Source organism: Rhinopithecus bieti, unplaced genomic scaffold (genome assembly GCF_001698545.2).
Source record: "Rhinopithecus bieti isolate Rb0 unplaced genomic scaffold, ASM169854v2 scaffold_3767, whole genome shotgun sequence".
Lineage (NCBI taxonomy): Eukaryota > Metazoa > Chordata > Mammalia > Primates > Cercopithecidae > Rhinopithecus > Rhinopithecus bieti.
Genome location: NW_016804149.1, coordinates 194,940 through 202,220, shown reverse-complemented (window position 1 = coordinate 202,220; position 7,281 = coordinate 194,940).

The following is a 7,281-nucleotide window of genomic DNA, read 5'->3' as shown; positions in this document are numbered from 1 at the left end:
TCCATTTGCTTGGTAGATCTTCCTCCATCCCTTTATTTTGAGCCTATGTGTGTCTCTGCACATGAGATGGGTCTCCTGAATACAGCAAACTGATGGGTCTTGACTCTTTATCCAATTTGCCAGTCTGTGTCTTTTAATTGGAGCATTTAGCCCATTTACATTTAAGGTTAATATTGTTAAGTGTGAATTTGATCCTGTCATTATGATGTTATCTGGTTATTTTACTCATTAGTTGATGCAGTTTCTTCTTAGCCTCAATGGTCTTTACATTTTGGCATGTTTTTGCCGTGGCTGGTACTTCCTTCAGGAGCTCTTGTAGGGCAGGCCTGATGGTGACAAAATCTCTCAGCATTTGCTTGTCTGTAAAGGATTTTATTTCTCCTTTGCTTATGAAACTTAGTTTGGCTGGATATAAAATTCTGTGTTGAAAATTCTTTTCTTTGAGAGTGTTGAATGTTGGCCTCCACTCTCTTCTGGCTTGGAGAGTTTCTGCCGAGAGATCCACTGTTAGTCTGATGGGCTTCCCTTTGTGGGTAACCCGACCTTTCTCTCTGGCTGCCCTTAACATTTTTTCCTTCATTTCAACTTTAGTGAATCTGACAATTATGTGTCTTAGAGTTGCTCTTCTCGAAGAGTATCTTTGTGGCGTTCTCTCTATTTCCTGAATTTGAATGATGGCCTGACTTGCTAGATTGGGGAAGTTCTCCTGGATAATATCCTGCAGAGTGTTTTCCAACTTGGTTCCATTCTCCCCATCACTTTCAGGCACACCAATCAGATGTAGATTTGGTCTTTTCACATAGTCCCACATTTCTTGGAGGCTTTGTTCATTTCTTTTTACTCTTTTTCTGTAAACTTCTCTTCTCGCTTCATTTCATTCATTTGATCTTCAATCCCTTTCTTCCAGTTGATCGAGCTTGTGCATTTGTTACATAGTTCTCATGTCATGGTTTTCAGCTTGATCAGGTCATTCTCTACTTTGGTTATTCTAGGTAGCCATTCATCAAATCTTTTTTCAAGGTTTTTAGCTTCTTTGTGATGGCTTTGAGCTTCCTCCTTTAATTCGGAGAAGTCTGATCTTCTGAAGCCTTCTTCTCTCAACTCATCAAAGTCATTTTCCGTCCAGCTTTGTTCCGTTGCTGGTGAGAAGATGCGTTCCTTTGGAAGGGGAGTGGCACTCTGATTTTTAGAATTTTCAGCTTTTCTGCAGTGCTTTTTCCCCATCTTTGTGGTCTTATCTACCTTTGGTCTTTGATGGTGGTGATGTACAGATGGGGTTTTTGGGTGGATGTCCTTTCTGTTTGTTAGTTTTCCTTCTAACATTCAAGACTTTCAGCTGCAGGTCTGTTGGAGTTTGCTCAAGGTCCACTCCAGTCCCTGTTTGCCTAGGTATCAGCAGCGGAGGCTGCATAAGAGTGAATATTGCTGAACAGCAATTGTTGCTGCCTGATTGTTCCTCTGGAAGCTTCGTCTCAGAGAGGTGTGAGGTGTGGGGTGTCAGTTTGCCCCTAGTGGAGGGTGTCTCCCAGTTAGGCTACGCGGGGTTGAGGGACCCACTTGAGCAGGCAGTCTGTCCGTACTCAGATCTCAAACTCCACGCTGGGAGAACAACTACTCTCTTCAAAGCTGTCGGACAGGTGTATTTAAATTTGCAGAGGTTTCTGCTGCCTTTTGTTTGGCTATGCCCTATCCGCATAGGTGAGGGCATAGCCACCTCCGCAGAGGTGGAGTCTACAGAGGCAGGCAGGCCTCCTTGAGCTGTGGTGGACTCCACCCAGTTTGAGCTTCCAGGTGGCTTTGTTTACCTACTCAAGCCTCAGCCATGGTGGGCGCCCTTCCCCCAACCTCACTGCCACCTTGTAGTTAGATTTCAGACTGTTGTACTAGCAATGAAGGAGGCTCTGTGGGCGTGGGACCCTCTGAGCCAGGCATAGGATATAATCTCCTGGTGTGCTGTTTGCTAAGCCCCTTGTAAAGTGCAATATTAGGGTGGGGGTGACCCGATTTTCCAGGTGTTGTGTGTCACGGTTTCCCTTGGCTAGGAAAGGGAATTCCCTTCCCCCTTGCACTTCCTGGGTGAGGTGATGCCTCGCCCTGCTTCGGCTCTCACTCCGTGGGCTGCAGCCACTATCCTGCACCCACTGTCTGACACACCCCAGTGAGATGAACCCGGTACCTCAGTTGGAAATGCAGAAATCACCCATCTTCTGTGTTGCTCACGCTGGGAACTGGAGGCTGGAGCAGTTTCTATTCAATTGTCTTGGAACCGCCCCCAGGTATGCTTTATTAAAAATGGTTAACAAAATTGAATTTCCAAAGCCCGTTGGCTCATTTCATTTTCAATTTTACTACTTAGCATTTAATGATACAGAACTCTTCTTCTTTTATAATATTTTTCTCTCTCCTGCTTCCCTGGCAACTTGTTCTCTTCCTGCCTGACCAGTTCTGACCAGTTTCTTTTTGTTTTTTTTTATTTTGAAATGGAGTCTTGCTCTGTTGCCCAGGCTGGAGTGCAGTGGCATGATGTCAGCTCACTGCAACCTCCACCTCTGGGATTCAAGTGATTCTCATGCCTCAGCTTCCCTGAGTAGTTAGGATTACAGGTGCCCACTACCACAACTGGCTAATTTTTGTATTTTTAGTACAGACGGGGTTTCCATGTTGGCCAGGCTGGTTTCAAACTCCTGACCTCAGGTGATCTGCCTGTCTTGGCCTCCCAATGTTCTGGAATTATAGGACTGGTCTCTTTTACAAGTTCTAATTTTCTTATCTATGGGTTTGTCATGATTCTGTCCAGAATTTTATACATTCCCCCTTCACAATCTTATCCACACACCTATGTTTCAATTACCATTTTCTCTTCAGCCTTTCTATCTCTCCAATGTCCCATAAGACACTATCGGATCTCCCACAGGTGTTTCATCATCAGTAAGGCCAATCTGAACTCATTAATTCAGGTTTATTCTTTCTCATTTTTTTTTTATTTTTATCTTCATGAATAGTATCATTATTCACACAGTTGCCCAAGCTGGAAATCTGGAGGTTATTCTCAATTACACTTTTTCTTTATCACTCACTATCGAATCTAATTGACCACACAGTCACATCAGTTTTACATTCTAAATATTTCATTCTAAATACATCAGACCATCATTATCAGCAATCTCAAACCATACAGGGGTGAAAATTACTTATGTGCAGTCCTCCAATCTATTACCAGAGAGATCTTTCTAAAAGCCAAGTCTGATGGTGTTGTTTCCTTACTTAACATCTTTGGATGTCTCAGTTAGCCTAAAAGCCCCTGACTTCCAGTCCCTCCTTCCCTTAATTCTCCATGTACATCATCTTTGTTGCTAAATTACCTGCTGTTACCCATATTTGGCATACATTTCTCTACTCTGGGTCTCTCTACAGGCTGTGCTTGAAGCACTGTTTCTCACTTTCTGCTTTTCCTTGGGCTATCTTCTCTATTTAAAGCACATTGCCTCCCCTTCTCCACTCAGCAACTCCCATCCATCTTTATTTATTTATTTATTTTTGAGACAGAGTCTAGCTCTGTTGCCCAGGCTGGAGTGCAGTGGCACCATCTTGGCTCACTACAACTTCCACTCCCTGGGCTCAAGTGATTCTCCTGCATTAACCTCCTCCACCATTTAATTTTCCTGCCTCAGCCTCCTGAGTAGCCAGAATTACAGGTGCATGCCACCACGCCCAACAAACTTTTGTATTTTTAGTAGAGATGGGGTTTCTCCATGTTAGTCAGGCTGGTCTTGAACTTTCATGCTGCTGATAAAGACATACTCAAGTCTGAAAAGGAAAAGTGGTTTAATGGACTTATAGTTCCAGATGGCTGGGAAGGCCTCACAATCATGGCAGAAGGCAAGAAGGAACAATTCGCATCTTATATGAATGGCAGCCGGCAAAGAGAGAGCTTGTGCAGGGAAACTCCCATTTTTAAAACCATCAGATCTCATGAGACTCATTAACTATCATGAAAGTAGCCCAGGAAAGACCTGCCCCCATAATTCAATCATCTCCCACCAGATTCCTTTCACAAGATGTAGGAATTGTGGCAGTTTACAATTTAAGATGAGATTTGTGTGGGGACACAGCCAAACCATATCAGGTGAGTAGAGATTAAATGCCTAAGCCTGGCACACCAAGCAACTGTATAATCTGATCTTCATGTCAAAAACTGGATGTTACATGTTTTACAAATCACAAAGTTGGACTTGTATAGGATTATTTTATTATTACATGGAGATGGTGTATGACAGTGGTCCCCAACCTTTTTGGCAGCAGGGACCAGTTTTATGAAAGAAAATTTGTCCATGGATGGGGTGAGGGGGTGGATGTTGCTGATGGTTTAGGATGGAACTTTTCCACCTCAGGTCATCAGGCATTAGGTTCCCATAAGGAGTACACAACCTACATCCCTTGTATGTGCAGTTCATGATAGGGCTCACCTTCCTATGAGAGTCTAATGCTGTGGTTTATCTGACAGGAGGCAGAGTTCAAGTGTTAACGCTTACTTGCCTGTGTTCACCTCCTGCTGTGTGTCCCAGTTTCTAATAGACCACAGACTGGTATGAGACCATGCGTAAGCAAGATAGTAAAGAACAGGCAACTTACCTAAGTAGGTGGCTAGCATCTCACCAGGCTCTTGTAAAGAAATTCCCTCCCTTGGCACCTTCAGGCCTAAGAGTGGCAATGGTGTCCCACTATGGCTAGTCTCTGGGTACCTCACCATTCTGTTGGGATCCTTAGGCCTGCCCATACATCTGTAGGTAATCTCTTCACTATATTCTTAAGTTAAACTCTTTTGAGTGAATGAATTATCTACTACCTACTATGACCCTGACCCTGATTTACTGCACAAAATACATACCCACATGTACACACACACACACACACACACACACATACACGCACACACAATATTACACACAATATTCCCATTATCCAGGATTATGCCAAAAAAAAAAAAAAAAAAAAAAAGGGAGGGGGGAAGGAGCCTGAATGAGTCAAGAGAAATAGCATGCTGTTTTAGAAAACAGATAATCTCTGGAGTTACATGCTCTGAGATTTAATACCCAAAGTCATTATCTGACTTTGGATAAATTTATTTTCCCCTTTGAACCTCAATTTTTTAATCTGTAATGAAGAAAATAAGATTATCTAATTAAGTCATTGTGATGATTAAATGAAACAATGTGTAATAATACATAAAGCACCTAAGATACTACATGTATAATGTGTCATCTAACTAGTTGTATGAGTACAGTAGAGGATCATTTATCAAGGAATATAAACACTAGAAGTAGCCAAATGAACTTTTCAAAGCGTTTGCTTTATGATTATGTATTCTGAAAAAAATCAGAGCAGTTTGAATAACTGAAGAACAAGTCAGGCCGGGCATGGTGGCTCATGCCTGTAATCCCAGCACTTTGGGAGGCTGAGGCAGGCGAATCATGAGGTCAGGAGTTTGAGACCAGCCTGGCCAATATGGTGAAACCCAGTATCTACTAAAAATACAAAAAATTAGCTGGGTGCAGTGGCAGGCACCTTTAATCCCAGCTACTCAGGAGGCTGAGGCAGGAGAATCACTTGAACTCAGGAGGTGGAGGTTGCAGTGAGCCAATATTGTGCCACTGTACTCCATCCCGGGCAACAAAGTGAGACTCTGTCTCAAAAAAACAAAACAAAACAAAACAAAACAAAAAAAAAAAAAAAAAAAAAAAAAAAAAAAAAAAAAAAAAAAAAAAAAAACCAAGTCACTATGGTGCGTCTTGCTGGGTAATGGTGAATTTCCACCAGACAGCAAAAGGCTGTTCAGTGTTAGAATCCACACTGCCCTTACAGAGTGTTGGGGATCCCAGTGGATGAGTTCAGTGACATCTTGGTAATCTAGCTGGGACAGCATGACTTGTGAGACAGGCTGTTAAGAATGTGAGTATTCTTTACATGTTTTATCAGATCATGATTCTTCTGGGAGGTAAAATATCAAAACTGTGGAAATAACCACTAATTGAGAAGAGTCTGAGTCCTTGGCTTTCAAAATTAACAATTTTCTACCTCATGCACTTTGCAATTGCTGGCTACTGATAAAACCTGTACTCACCTTGAAGTGCATAGTGGATTATTTTTCCCCTAATAGAATCATGGACACTTAGTGGGATAATTGTATTTTCATTTAATTTAGTTTAGCTCTGTGTTGTTACTATAAAAGGATTCGAGGCAGCTTACAAAAATACACAAATGGGAAAAAAGTAAATAGATGAGCAAACCTGAGTGAAGGGAAATGAGGGTAGGAAAATAAAATAAAAGCCAAGGGAACTGTTAGTATGTAAAAAATCCAAGTCATAAATTACTATGCACTTATTAAAGCAGGGCCACAAGCAGGAGAATTGCTTGAACCTTGGAGGCAAAAGTTGCAGTGAGTTAAGATCGCACCACTGCACTCCAGCCTGAGCAACAAGAGTGAAACTCTGTCTCAAAAAAAAAAAAAAAGAAAAAGAAAAAAATTTCTAAGCAATAAAGCACTCAAGAGGTGGCTTGGGTGCTGTTGAAGGCATTCAGTTTTATAAGGGAAGCAGAGCATAAAAGTTCATAAAATTTGCAACCTGACAATGCAATAGAAATGAAAATCCCACTTTCTGAGGAGAAAGTCAAGCTGGCTACAGAAATTTGCATAAGTAACGAGGAGCTGAATTTTAGTCACCAAGACAATGGGGTAAATGTCTAAAGGGCATGTCAGAGATCTTCAGAGCAGTCCATCCCATCACAGGACCAGAGGCCTAGGAGGATAAAGTGGTTTCATGGACTGGGCCCAGGATCCCCATGCTAGGTACAGGCTAGGGACTTGGTACCCTGCATCCCAGCTGCTCCAGCCATGGCTGAAAGGGACTAACATAGAACTAGGGCTGTGGCTTCAGAGGGTGCAAGCCACAAGACTTGGCAGCTTCCATGTGGTGTTGAGCCCGCAGGTATACAGAAGTCAATGACTGAGGTTTTGGAATTTCTGCCTAGATTTCAGAGGATATATGGAAATGCCTGGATATCCAGGCAGAAGTTTGCTGCAGGGGCAGGAATCTCATGAAGAACCTCTGCTAGGGCAGTATAGAAGGGAAATGTGGGGTCAGAGCCCCCACACAGAGTCACAGTTTAGTGGAACTGTGAGAAGAGGGGGTCACCATTCTCCAGGCTCCAGAATGGTAGATCCACTGACAGCTTGCCCTCTGCATCTGGAAAAGCCACAGACAATACCAGCCCATGAAAGCA